Below are 15,501 nucleotides of genomic sequence, written 5' to 3'. Positions count from 1 at the left end.
CTTTATCACAATATGCTAATTTTTTGAGAAGGACCTGTTCAGTATGTACACAGAGTAAGAGATAATACAGTGTTTAAAACTTCTCTTTTACATCCCTGACATTCTTCTGGTTGTGCACTGAGCTCTGGCCCAGAAGGTGGTTTGTTCAGAGGATTCAGTGGCATTGCACTCTACAACATAAACAACACCCCATTCATTATGAGCTGTAATCTGATAACCAACCAGAGGGACCTGGACTCTCCCAGCAGGCTTTCAAAGTCCTCATCGATCCATTAATTTCGTCGACTTTAGCGATCTGCAGTGACAGGGTGCCTCTGCAAATTGAATGGGGGCTGAGGGATTACAATGACCGTATCTGATGAAAATGTCCCTGCGTGAGTGGCAACGACATAAATAAAGCCAAAAGGTCATCTGTCTTCTTTACCCAGGAACTGGTTTGCTGTGTCAAGAAATATGTCATCACAGGTCCAAACCTCCCCCTTGTGGCAAATCAGAGCAGGGGAGAGTGGATCAACAGCATCAATACTACTGGAAATTATAACACAATTTAGGCACCATTAAGTATTTTATTATTGCATTTATTCCTGCATTTCTTGCCCTAGTCCAGGGTTCTTCTTGTTTTTGATGTTTATCAGTAATGAAACTAGTGAGCTGATGAGTAGTAAAGAGTATTTCAGGAGATGTAAGTCAAATTTTTGAGCTAAAATCACCCAAAATAACATATTTCAAAGCTATACCGGTACACAAAAATTTTCAGTAGCCACAGATTATCTTTTAGTGGTATGATATATGTTTTTTATTCTATGTATTTACTGGAATCAGTAATGAAAACATAAGTCAGTTTGTAGGTACAGTATTTGAAGTGGTTCGTCTTTTTCTGGCAAACTATTTAAAAATGTTTGTCCTGTTGAACACTTATGTTTGGAAAATTTTTCATTTTCCAACCAATAATTTCACCATTTTGGTCAAAGTGAAGTATCCTGCTGTCCAGTGTCTGATCAGGCTGATGGATATGATCCGTTTGAGCAGACTCTAAAGGCAAGAAAAGGACACAGACTAGCTCCAAACAATTTAATTTTATTCCTTTAAAACCAGAAATAGCTGTTAGGTGTCGTTGCTGATGCGTCAACCAGGGTTCATTTACTTTAAATACGGCAAACATCAGCAGTTTGTGCTCTACGTAAGGCATGAATGAACGACCCTACGGCAAAAAAGTGGAAATGCAGAGTAGCTGAAAGCGGCGCCAAAACAACAAAAGAAAATACATAAAAATAAATGAAAAACAACCCAACAGATACAGATCTTGACGCTTTTTTTGTAACACAAACATATTGCTCTAGTAAAACACCTAAACACTGAAAAAGGGCTTTAAAGGAAAACCTAAAAGAACGATAATACCTCTGTATTATTGTCCTTTTCTTTRTTGTTTAGATGCTGAATCTAAAAAAACTTCCTCTTCCATCTTGTCTCTTCTTTGTTCATAAAGAAGTTTTTGATGTGACGGATATCAGACCTCTCAGTAACAGATGGAGACACGTGTTTGAAAGCACCTCCAGGGAAATAAAACCATACTGTGTATGTGTTTCTGCTGTGATGTTCCTCTGTGTGACAACAGGTCACGTCGTCGTGGCCTCTGAAATAAAAAGCCTTGACCTTTGAGGGCGCCGCTCTCACCCAGCAGGTCATGTGATCCACGGTCGGATATCTGCTCTACGAAGACGAGAAAAGATGGGAAAGTCAAACCGAGGAGAAGAGTTGAATTTGTAACTCGTGGAGGAACCGTGACGTCCGGGTGACAGAACATTAAGAAGAGGTCCCAGTCTTTAAGATCCAAGTGCGTGTTCTGAACAAAAGACACTAAAATCAATAGTACAAGTTGGAGGAAACAGATACTTGAGACTAATGGACATCGGGCTTCGCGGCTGATGGGTGCAAAGGGATGAAATTCATATTGATACGGACATCACAGGCCAGTGGGCTCCAAGGGGGCGAGAGGAGGTCACAGGTTGCTCTGACAGCCTCACCCTCCTAATGGAAGACTATCGACTGAATTGGGAAGAAGCTGCAGAGACCAAGGTAACAGAGGGAGGCACAGAGTCTGTGAACGCTTGTACCAAACTAAAAGTGCCTCCACGGGCGCTTGTACGCTTTTTATGTTTGTGAATACAGCCGTATCAGTTTCCTACAGCCCAAGGGATTTTTTTCCTGATCAATACTTAATAATGTCTTTTTCTGCTGAGGACACAGTGGATGTTTGTGCAAACTGTAAAATGAAAATGGTCAAATGTTTCATTTTGGGAGAAAAATACCCTCAATCTAAACTTGCAGAGTGGTGTTTAAAGTCTTGAAAAGAGTATGTTAATGCAAAAACCATTGGATTCTGTATAAGTACGCTTAATTTAACTGAAATCAGTCTTGAAAACGAACCTGCTTTTACAATTCTTGGAAACTGTCTGTTTGCCAGAAATGTGCTTCAGCTGAACTATTTGTTTTGTTTTTGTACCAAAGGAACAGATTTACCATGAGATTGTTTTGTCAGAGTGACAGCTGGTGTATTTCCTGTTGATTTACCCTCCTCTTACAGACAATTAGAGACAGGATCATAATCTGACCCACATTTTTTTTCCACCACAGAATCGTTACCAATCTGCATGTCAACCGTTTTCCTACATTTTGAAATATCAGCACGCACCTCGGCTCTCTCTTCCTTGGGGCTGGGCAGCTGTGCATCGCTTAGCTTATCTGGTGTGACAGCCTGAACTTATGTGAGCAACAGCCCAGTCCTAAGAATTTATCATCTGTAAACACATATCACTGAGCAATCAGTGGCTGAGCGGAACACAATCTGAGCTGCAGCCGATGCAGCGAAAAGGACAACGACTCCCCAAACGGAGATCGTTGGATTGTGGGCTAATAGCCTGAGTGGCATCAAGCCAGGTACACGCACCTGAGGCTCCTCACCAGCCTGTGTTGTAAGAGCAGCAACACTAAGAGTGACATTAACTCACAGGTCAGAGGACTCAGGACTTCAGATGAACATGGGGAGCTCAAAGAAAAAACTTCAAAATTTAATAACTTACAAAAACAAGAGGACCAGACCAGAATAGATTAGACGAAAACTCAGAGGAGACTYATAGGACACTCTGCAGAGACTTAAATGAGATTCTGAGGAGACTAAAAGGAGCCTTAAAGGAGACTCAAAGACGATTTAAARAAGACTGTGAGGAGACTCGAATGAGTCTTAAAGGAGACTCAAAGATGATTTAAAGAAGACTGTGAGGAGACTCAAATGAGTCTTAAAGGAGACTCTGACGTGACTTAAAGGAGTCTTGTAGGTTACTCTGGGAGACTGAAAGGCGGCCCTGAGGAGACTTAAAGAAGACTCGTAGGAGACTCTGAGGAGACTAAAAGGAGACTTAAAGGAGACTCGACTGGGAGGAGACTAGAATGAATCTTAAAGAAGACTTGAAGGAGACTCGAAAGAGACTGAGGAGACTGAAAGGAGTCTCAAATGTGACTCAAATGAGACTGTGAGGAGACTTAAATGAGTCTTAAAGGAGACTCTGACAAAACTTAAATGAGACTCGTAGGAGACTTTTGCAATCCCCCCCCCCCCCCCCCGGGGATCATTAAGTATTCTGATAGGAAACTCTGAGGAGACTCAAATTAGACTTGAAAGAGACACAATGCCACACTTCAGATAAAGGGAAAACTGAGAGCGTGCAAAAAGGCTAGGACTGATGAGATTAGTGGCTGCAGCTGAGACTAATTAGAATGGTGAACAGGTGTAGGAGGGTGTGGCAGGAGCCATTACTGGGTATGGAAAAGTACTTCAGGAAAAAACTGAAATACAGAACAACAAGGGAAATTAATTTAAACAAACAAAAGTACCAAAACCGATCACAGATCTAGTTTTAACCAGCTGGTGTCGTAGAAGCAATTAGACCATGACAAAGGGAAACAAGAGATCCAAGAGAACCAACAACTCCCAGCTGATGAGAAGGGGATGTTCATTAGACTTGAAACAAACAGATTTATCTGCAATGTTGTTTTACTCTTTAAGAACAAAAGGTGCCAAACAACACTGCAGTTCACCTTTCCACACAAAACAGCTAYTGCTAGGACATCATTATATCCTTCTTAATAGTAAAGGTTGTTATGGGATACTTTTTTGTGCAAAACCTTATTTTTCACAGAACTGATAGTCCTTCCAATGAATAAAAGATACAAGGTTATCTTTGAAGAAATGTGCCACATAAATGCTATAAATGTTTTCACCTGCTCTCTAAAGAGATCTTTGACATATGAGCTGAACAGCGGCGCTCTTTCGGCGTCTCTGACCCATTCACCAGCTTGTTGGCCCCTGATGGAGTCTCTGGCRAAACACAATTAGTAACAGTACAACTGTTTCTGCTTAGTCACTCATCTGAAATGAATCCAATGACTCTGTGATGCACAGGTACAGATGGTGCAACCAAACTATGTGTCAGGTCAAACACTGTGTGATTGATGTCTGGATGTTAGAATATAACAGCCTCATATATAAAAAAGGAAAGCAGTAAAATTTGACACGAGGCTTACTATCTTTTATGCTTTATAGTATTTTAGCCAACAAATGGATCGACTGTGACAGCAGCCTGAGGTTGAAGTCATCAGCGTCTTAAWTTGACGCTCAAAAGATTTTAAACCAGCTGCTGTGTAAACCTCATTAACATGGCTGCCAGCATTATTTACAGCTAATGATGTAATTCTTCTCTTTATTTTAATCTTTAAACTTTATTTATAACAAAAAACACAGGTTAGCCAGGAGAATTGCATGTCAATACGTATGAATATAACAGCTTTAGAAACAAACAAAAAAAAAGTCCTGAGAGTGTGAAGTGAACTGACAGAATTGGTTTGTTTCTAAAATCAAACAAAACTTTATACAATATTTGCAYTTTATGGCCATCATATCCTCCAGTGTCCAGGAGACAGAAAGAAAAGCTTTTAGGTATGAAATATTTACCACTATAATTCCACCACCTATAAAGGAGAAAACAGAGTGTTTGCATTTATTTTATTTATCTTGTAAATCCACAAATAGATTGCTGCCAAATGGTTCTGATTAAAAATTTATCCTGAGCATCAACACATGCTGCTGCTATGAAAAGGTCATATAAATCGTCTTTTCTTATTTTCATCAGAAAGGCACAGAACTGAACAGGAAATAAAGCAAAAAAGAAAAAGGAACTCTGAAAGCCACTTGGAGACGACACAGTTGGTGAGAAGTCTACGAAATACCTTAGTGTAACAATTGGATATGGGTCCCAATCATTGGATGGTTGGCTCATGTAAAGGTTTAGAATTAGTGTAATTCAAGATGGCTGCCACAGCTAATTGATCTCATCCAACACAAAGGTGGTTATAATTTGGTAAGCCATTCAGATACTGAGACCTGTCTCCAACACATACTGTGCAAATACAGGGGTTGGACAATGAAACTGAAACACCTGCCATTTTAGTGTGGGAGGTTTCATGGCTAAATTGGACCAGCCTGGTGGCCAGTCTTCATTAACTGCACATTGTACCAGTGAGAGCAGAGTGTGARAGTTCAATTAGCAGGGTAAGAGCACAGTTTGGCTCAAAATATTGCAATGCACACAACATTATGGGTGAAATACCAGAGTTCAAAAGAGGACAMATTGTTGGTGCACGTCTTGCTGGTGCATCTGTGACCAAGACAGCAAGTCTTTGTGATGCATCAAGAGCCACAGTATCCAGGGTAATGTCAGCATACCACCAAGAAGGACCAACCACATCCAACAGGATCAGCTGTGGACGCAAGAGGAAGCTGTCTGAAAGGGATGTTATGATCTRAAACCAGCTGTTTCAGTTTCATAAGATTGCTCAATACATCCGTATACCTGCAAAATGATGTAAAATCCTTATAACTTACGGACAGTCCATACAACTTGACATGTATRCTACTATGGCTCTGAGACTAATGAGATAAGTGGCTGCAGCTGAGACTAATAAGAACGGAGAACAGGTATAGGTGGGTGTGGCAGGAGCAATATGGAAAAGTACAACGGGAATAAAATGAAAGACATAGAACAAGGGAAATAAATTTAAACAATGTTGTCTTTTCTGAGCAGCAGAGTAAGCACTGGAAGGGTTAATAATGAAGATGTTAGTTTGACTAGTGGTCAAACTAATGGCATAACTGCTTTAGAGTCAAAAACTTGCAAGTGCAATTGTCATCTATTAAATGTTATCAGCTAAATGCCACAATTAATCATGATTTTTTTTGGCCAATATCGCCCAACCCTAAATGGTACTGGGAAACAGAGATGGCATCTCAAACTTCCATCATTTTTCAAAACTTATACCATAGCTTAAACCTCAGGGATGAAAAGCAYTGAGCAATTTCTACGACCCTTCAAGAACGTCTTCGTCTTTCATTTTTTCATCCGTCAGTCCCTTACTGACACGAAGAACGAGTAAAATGAATAAAACAAACAGGTAAAAGCTGCCACAGATGAGTTGTCAGAGCCGTGTTTCATACTCCGGTTGGGTTAAACTCACTCTCGCACGGAGAGATTTTCCGGCCCGTCCTCTCTGGTAGTCTGAGCCACTTTTTCAAACTGCTGGGAGATTTGAAGGGAAGTGGCTGAACAGATTGTTATGTCACCATTAGGGAGTTGTATTAAAGTCATATTTCTCTTGCATTTTGCATGACTGCGGGGCGCTCCACTCTCGCCTGTCTGCTCCTCTCACATCAGCTCTTCTTTAAGTGGAGCAGTTCTGGGCTGCAGGTTTTTTTTTTTTTTTTTTGCCAGGGAGTGTCTGTGCCAGAGAGCATTGCATGACTACACTCAGCACTCCTCAGTGTTGTAGACATTATAACTGGCAAATAAAACATCTCAGGCCTCATTAAACACCCACACATTGGGAAATTAGAAACCAGTTATTCATCATTGAAACTGGAATGGGAATATTAAGATGACAACTGAAGAAATGCTCTGAAACTGAACTAAAACGTGAACAAATCAATAAAGTTCTAATGAGAAGAGGATGATCTGAAACCAGAGTGCCTCAAAACAAAAAACAGATGTTCTTGATTGTTCTTTGCTACCCCCCCAAAAAAAGCATTCATTGTTGTGTGTATGTGTCATAGTTACAAGTACAGGATGTAATAGTGATGCAGATAAACAGTGACAATCAAGTGCATAAAACGCATCGCGTTTCCTCTGARCTGTGAAACATCAAAGCTGTTCGGACAGATTTCTTGCCGAGAGCCGATAAGGATGTTTTCTGCCGTACGTGTGAACCACGCTGTAAAAAGACTCGGCTGTCAAGTTAATGCTGGACACATTTTCCAAGCACCACCCTCAGAAAGCAGCTCTAACGTGGCCGCTTGTGAATACTTGCAGCTAAAACTGTGGCGTTAGGGAAACCGGCGCTTAGTACACACAACCTCAGCAGTATTTTTTTTTATGAAAAGTGTGGTTTTTTTTCAGTTGTTTATGTCTTGCACATTCAAACTTATATTGGTTTTCTGTGTCAATGTAATGCACATCATGTGAACAAACAGTATCTTACCTGTTGTAGATAGTTCTCTGAACAACCTCAACTCGAAGAAAGAGGGTTTRTTTACACTGCATGCCTTTAGTCCAGCAGAAATATCCTAAATCTGCTGGAATTGCCTCAGATTTCATAGGAAGTGCAACAGCAAGCTGCTGCTACTTATGTTTTTCAAAACCAAGTACAAGTACGAGTACTTTAGTTTGTGTACCTACTGAGTGAGTTCACATAAACATTACAGAATGACTTATTTTGTTTAGAACAAGGTGTCTCTCCTTCCTTATAAACCTATAGATAGCACGATATGCACTGTTGGAATATTTAAAATAAATAAAAATAACAAATAGTATCCCAGTACTGATAATGTATTGTTATCGGTTTCAAATATTGAGGCATTTTGTACAAGTACTTATAAAAATGCTGGTATTGGGCCCAACACCACCAATTTACATTTTTTAAACAACCAATGCTGCTGCATCCAAAGTTGGCAAAAACACACCTAAAGTTTGTACGCCAGCTGTGATTAGCAATACAAGACAAGATGAAGGCTCTGCGTTGTTTGTTGTGCAATACATCACTGCAGGATGCCAAGGTTAATATATCACATAAACACAAAATGTGAGTTTGTCAGCACCGATACAGGAGCTAATGCTACATCATTCCTGACACTACAGGTGGATGGTCAAACCAGCCTATAAGAGACCAAACAAAGGGATCAGAAACAAAACAAGTCTACATATTAAAAAATAAGTTCTTCATGAGTCCTACAACTTAAACAAAAAAAAGAGACAAACCACTTTACATTAGAGACTTCTAGATCGCATTTGTCAAACTTGAYGCCTGTGGGCCAAATGTGGCTCACCACAGCATTTTATGTGGCCCATGAGAGCTTCAAATATGTTTTAATGACTTAAAATAAGCGTATGCTGCTTTAAAGCATCRTTGACCATAAACTACATCTCCCATAATGCCTGTTGATTGTTTCACAGCATCCCACCAAAAGGTGGAGGTGAATTCTGTCAAACGTAGATGGTGGCCGGCAACATTTGCTGTGTAAAATCTCCATTTTATTGCATTTTTGCCAGCTACTTTTGCTGCAGTSTAGTTGTACTGGRAAGTGGGAGAGGTCAGAATTCAAGATGGCAGCTACTCACCAGTGAGTAAAATTTACTTTTACTTTTAATAGTATTTCTGCATTATTTATTTCACATTTAGTCAGTCATACACGTAGTACTTTTCAGTGTTTATAAGAGGAYGTGTTTCTRTGCAGGGAATACCAGGTAGAGCTCARTYATTGTTTGTTAGTGGTGCTCAGTCGTAGCAACAAGACGAAGAACGTGACACTTCCTGTTTAGCTGTGTCGACTTAAGGATGCAATCTGTTATGGTCTGATTTCACCACATTCTGTGCACTGATTTTACTGTGTCAGATGAGGAGTTTCAAAGGCACTATAGTGGCTGAAATGTTGCTGTAAAATTTTAAATACTGCTATAAAATGACCCAATCAGCCTACGAACGCTATCTACAACAGGTAAGATATTAACTGCTTATAGCTTGATTTCACAGAACCTCTTTTCAAGAGATCTGAACTATACTTGACAGATTGTTACAACAAGCCTTAAGTGTTTAAAAATAATGCCGTATTTCATGATAAAACGATTTCTTCACATTCCTCACTCTGATCTCAAACCAGTCGAGAGGGTTTGGTTCCCACCCGTCCTCGGGCGGATGGGGAGCGTCTTCGTGTTTTTCTGGTTTTGATTTGAGGCTGAACAGCTTCAGGATACGACTCTGAAGTCATTAGCATTCTTAGCAGTCAGCCAGCCAAACTTTAGATCACTTTAGTTTAAAGTGACAGAGCGCTTAAACTACAGTACACAGGGGTGAGAAACAGCCTCCTGCTGCTGACTACAAACGGATCATGTAAGGAACAATGACTGGACCGTGGTCTTTCATCTGTGAAGGTCCTCTTCTTCCAGTGTTTCTCAACACTATAGAGTTACACCCTCTGGGTCTGAATATACCAGTCTTAAAACACGCTGACCTCATGGTCTCATTCAAAAAGGTGCTGATGATCTCAAATTAGCWGAGATGTCTATGTGACGTTGGCTTAGGTTTTAATATGATGAGAATAAAACACATTATAAAACTGTTTTTATTATTTTATTAACTGGACGGAAACATCTCGACCAATTTTACAAAAGTTGGTGTGTTAGCTGCTGAGACTGMGCCCAAGTTATAATGTGAGCACTGACTGATCACCCATTTAAAATGTTACATCAACTATTGGAATCAACTGCCTGTTAGCAAAATATCTCATGAACAACAGGATAAGAGCTACACAATATATCGTGTAGGTCCTGGGATGTAGAAGGCAACTTACTAAACCACGAGTCATTGCACGCTTACAGCTTTTATTTTGACGGGTTGCTTCCTCAGGTGAAAGTTGGCAGCTTCATGTCAAAAGCTGACACTTGTTTTATTGTGAAACTTCTAGGACAATAATGGCACCGTTTTTCAGAGAACATTGTCCGTGAATTCTAGCGCTGTTGACATAAAACTCAATAAGTCAGACTTAGAATGGTACTGAACAAACAAGTAGTAAAAAGGTAAGTGATTTTATTTACAGGTGTTATGGTCTTCTATCCTGAAAAAGAGGGAAGAGTCCAAGATGAGTCCAGTGAAACTGAAATTGTTGTTGTGAAGTTTAGTTGATAAAAGATTTTTTTTTTCTTACAGTGATTGAAGAACCAAGGTGCTCCAAAAAGGCTGTTTGGATCCAAAAGGTGAGAGGCAAAAAATCTTCAGGCAGAATGAGAACATCAAGAGTGAGCTTTCTTAGTGGTAGTTCCTGTGGCAGGTGATCAACGTGAGCAGTCCTGGTGTGAGTGGAAACATCCTGATAAAAAACACCTTGGAGAGGAGTAAACAAAAAGGTAAGTATACTTTTAACTTTAACAATAACTTTAATTACAATCTTTAGCTGTAGCTGTAGCTGTAGCTGTAGCAGGCTTCTGAACACTACCCAAAATGGAGTGATGCTTCAGCGAAGATCAGGAGTCCAGGTGGAGCTTTATAAAGACCAGGAGCTCATTAGAGTGAAGTGCCAACAGGTGAGGTGCTCATGAAAAAGGAGGGGAGGGCATGAAAATCCACCGTCTTCACAGCTGTGGAGGAAGAAAACGGGGATCTTGACGAAAACGAGGAAGATGAGCAAATTCCCAGAGACTTTGAGGAAAAGATGTAAACAGAAACTAGAAGACCGAGCCGCTTACGTTAGGCTGTCCCAATTCGTAGGCTAGAAAACCCCAAAAATGCGACAATATCCGACAATATCCCAGGATTCATTACGCCATCAGCAAACTAAACAGAAAAATGAAGACTGACGAGTTTTTTTTTGTTTGTTTGTTTACAGTGGAGTTTGGAAACTTCTCACAAAGCAACTTAGTAACTACTACAAACATATAGCCTACACATAAAAGAGGTATAATCAGTGCAGCATTGTCATCAAGATGGCAGCAGAATTTAAATTGTTATTTATCTGTTGAAAATTCCTGTATTTTTTTCACATCAAAGAAATATCACAGAAAAGAATCCCAATGTCTGTTTTTTCCAGTTTTGTGCAGCCCTGAGCCTTGTTGTATCTGTGCACATCCTTGGACAAGATAACATTTTAAAAACATGTATAATTTGACTTTACTTATTGATTATTTTTTCCATTTTAGGTGTTTGCATGCGAAGCCCACACCTACTATAATTTTAATTAGACTCATTAAATTGGTCATGTTTTCTTCCTTTTTTCCTGAACATTCATTAACATTACTACTACTTTTTTAGACTGGGTTAAAACCTTTGATTCAATGTGGTGTAATTACAACAAGGTGAAACCTTTGAAAACTCAGTTGTGACTGAAAGCAAACTGACCTGAACTGGTTCACTTGTCAATAATGATTAAAACTGTAATCACATTGAAGACACAAGCAAAACATACATTTAAAAAACCACAGATAAATAAACTTCTGCATCATGTGCAGTTAGTTATCTCTTTATTAATACCTGCAAATACACGGGAGTGTTTGTTATATTTCAGCTTCAGACAGATACTGTTCTGTTGAAATACAATATAGTTCACAAACAGACCTGAGGCATGAAGGATCAGAGCTCATAACACATGATACAGATTAACTTTAGAGAAACCCGGCTGCCTATTACCACCACCGTTTGATCTCCGTGGCACAAATTGATTCAAGGTGAAGAAATTGTCGACTAATTATGATTAATGATGACAAGAAGAGGAAATGTTTGGTGCCTTTACAGCTTCACGGTAGGACATTTGGGAAGTCATGAATGTGAAATTGTTGAGGCCAAAATTAGTAAATAAGATGAAAACTTAGCTGACCTCATCTTCTGCCTTTTTTTGTAAGTTTTTAGTTCCTGCTGCCAAAAACAAAAATATGTTTTTGCTGGGATCTACCGGTATGTGTCTGTTTGTCTGTTGTGTTAGAAAAATATCTTATGAACTGCTGGAAAGTTCTCAAAGTTTTCACTTGATGTGCATCTACAAAATTATTCCAGGGGTGTCCAATCCTGGTCTTCGAGGACCACCATTCTGCATGTTTTAGAGCATGTGTCAAACTCAAGGCCTATGGTCTAAATCTGGTCCACCACAGCATTTTACGTGGCCTGCAAAATCTTGTCTTGTCTTGAAATATTGGCTTTAAAGCCAACACTGACTATAAACTACATCTCCCATAATGCATGTTGATTATTTTACTTGTGAAATGACAGCATCCCACCACTAGGCGGATATGTACAGGGTTCAAAATTAGAAATTAGTCATTTAAAATCTCAATTTCATCACATTTTCACTGGCTACATTTGATGTGGCTCAGTTGTACTGGGAAGTGGGAATTTCCCACTGACAAGTTGAAAATTTAAACTGTGGGTATTCCCTGTTGGAAAGTGGGAGAGTTCAGAATTCTTACTTACCACAATGCACATGTAAATTCAGCTCTTTTACTTTTACGTTTATTAGTATTTATGTATAATTTATTTCACATTTAGTCAGTTACACAAGTAGTATTTGTCAGTCTTTATAAGAGAACATATTAAAAACCCCGTCTCTATGCAGGAAATACCACGTAGAGCTCAGTTAGTGTTTGTTAGCTGTGCTCAGCAGTAGCAATGAGACGAGGGACGTGACATTTGGTGCTTAATTAAACACAAAACGTTGAAGTTAATTACAACTGGCCCTTTGAGGGCCACCTAGAGTTATGGCATTTAGCCCATGACAATAAATATGACAATTAATAATGACGACTGCGCTAGCTGACCATAGCCTTGGTCCGGACTTTCTGTCTTTCCTCATACTCTGGTTTATATTGGTGTTTCAGGTAATTAAACAAATTCGTAGGGTTAGCTGCTCCACACTACCTTCCACCAATGGGCTCACATGCACGTCTAATAGTGACGTGTTTTGCACACACAATAATGTCATCATCAGTAATTATAAAGTGGAAAATATTAATTGTTGACAGTTTTTCTGGTGATTAATTGTACACATTACAATTTCCCCCAACTCCAGGGCAAACACAATGCACACAYGGTCCTCTGTGAAAATGAGTTTGACTCCACTAATTTAAAGGTTTCTCTGGTCAAACACACCTGATTTAAAAGACTGGGTGATTAACAAGCTTCTGCAGAACATGAAGAGGTAAACTGATAATAGAATCAGGTGTGTTGGAGCAGGGAAGCAAGTGAAACACATGATAGGGGCGCTCGAGGACCAGGACTGGACACCGCTGACTTCAGGCATTTAGCTAAAGGGACATCGGGCGTCAAAAGAACACTTTGTTCAGTTTTCCAACGCCTTCTTTAGATTGGCAACATCTCGTGATGCCCTCAGGGCACTGTGTCGATATTCAGATTCAGTGTTTTCATCTGTTAGTTTTTTATATTTTTTTACCTTTCAAAGGTTTTGTTAACTTCTGTAAACTTTGTAATTAGCGGTGGGGGTGCAATTATTTCAAGAAGCCAGGGGAGAACTGACTTGGATGGAGGAGGTGTGTGGGGCTTTTACAGCTTCAGTAGCTGTTGTCTTGTGTTGATTTCATGATCTCCGGTCCTGGTCTGTCCGTAACTATTTTACACTACGTAAATTTCGTRAACCTCCATAAGCTTCGTAAGCAACATTCAAGATGGCCGCCACATCTAAGCTATCTTAGCAAACACAACAAAAGGGAMGAGAGCAATACAAACAGTGTAACTGTGGGAATTTTGTCTGTAAACTGAAACATGAAGTCTGTACTCTGAGCTAGTAGAAAAATAGTGCTATTCGCTGTCATAAAGCAGGTTTTATCTTTAATAATTCGGGTTATTTTTGTTTTTCCACACAAAGATCAAAGCTTTTCTTTCCCTATTTACTAACAGCCTCAATTGAGCAGGAAGGCTTTTCCTTGGATTCTGTGTCTAGAATAACTCTCTAAATAAAGAATAAAAGCAATGTGCTCTCGTTACACTCACTGCACCTTTCACCCCCCCACCCCCGCCACTGTTGCCAGGGGGATGACTGAATGCATTTCATATGCAGGCATCGCGCTTCGCTGACTCCTGAGCACAGACCTGAATCATGTTCCACTTTAAAAACGTTAATTTTACATTTTTAATGAGCGCCTGATGGCCTGAGTAAGTGAGCAATGGTGGACGTGATGTTGTGGAAATGCTCTTCGTCCCGGATCAAACTACGTCTTCCAGTTAGTATAAGAGAAAATGATGCTGCTTTATTAGGGATCTGATGTTGAAATAAAAAAATAGATATAAATTTGCACAGAAGATGATGTTTTTGTAGAGAATATTGTATATTTTTATCTTTTTTGTTGAACACTCGGTGAGGTTGCRGCAGTTGGAGATTCCTCGATTTCATGGCTGGTTAGCTTGATACCAGGATTATCTCTCGTTATTTTAAGGCAAATAATACCGGATTGTGACTTAATGGGATCTGTGAAATCAGATGGAAAACATCGGAGGGGGGCCTCTCTCAGTAAGTCAGGAAGGCAGTTCAAACTAGGAAGTACTGCAGAGGTGAAATAGTTAACCGAAACTGTGCATCCAAAAATGAATATTTGACACACAAAATTGCCTTTATGCCTCAGATAAGAGTTCAGTTTTACCCCTGGTGAAACTTGCTTAGCTTTTTTTTCACCTTTTTTAAGTAATTAGCTTATGCTCTACACTGCCATGACCATAAATGCAGATGATTTTGAAACAGCAGAGCAAAATCCCAACCAGCCCTCCCCAGGGTCAAAGCCCCAGTCCAGCCTGGATTATAGCACCAAAGGAATCCTGGGAAGCGTGTATTGATTTGGCCTGACACTTGCTGCCACATTTAGCTTAGCCGCTGCTGACTCGCTAAGGCTTCAAGCAGTTATCTGCCATATCCTCTGCTATCTTAAAAGAGCACTGAAAAATTACCCCGTGCCRTGAGAGATTTATCATCATGTAATTAGCTCAGTGCACCTAACAGAACAGCTCCTTTGACTACAAATACGAGCTTAAAGTTCATGTGCACATGACTATATGTAATTAACTTGTTAGTGTGAGCATGCTGCGACAAAAACACTGACCTTTTCATAAACCAAATTTGTTGAACAAMTTGTCTGGAAGCTGCATTGTATGGTTGTCTGGGTATGACTAAAACACAAAACTGACAAAAATATAACAAATTAATTTAACTTATTTTGGTTATCTAGGTGATAGCTAGAGCGTTAGCTAGAACTAATTAACCTTTCCGTGCATAGAGGTCACTACAGTGTACAGCTGTTTAAAAGTGTTTTTTTTTCTATATAGGTATATACCTGCAATTTTGGGCAGTGTTGCATGTAATCCACTCTAGTGGAAGCTATTACATCATCTCATACAAAGAAATCCTATTGGCTG

The sequence above is a fragment of the Austrofundulus limnaeus genome, unplaced genomic scaffold (genome assembly GCF_001266775.1).
Source record: "Austrofundulus limnaeus strain Quisiro unplaced genomic scaffold, Austrofundulus_limnaeus-1.0 Scaffold223, whole genome shotgun sequence".
In the NCBI taxonomy this organism is placed as follows: Eukaryota; Metazoa; Chordata; class Actinopteri; order Cyprinodontiformes; family Rivulidae; genus Austrofundulus; species Austrofundulus limnaeus.
This window is presented reverse-complemented; position numbering follows the sequence as displayed.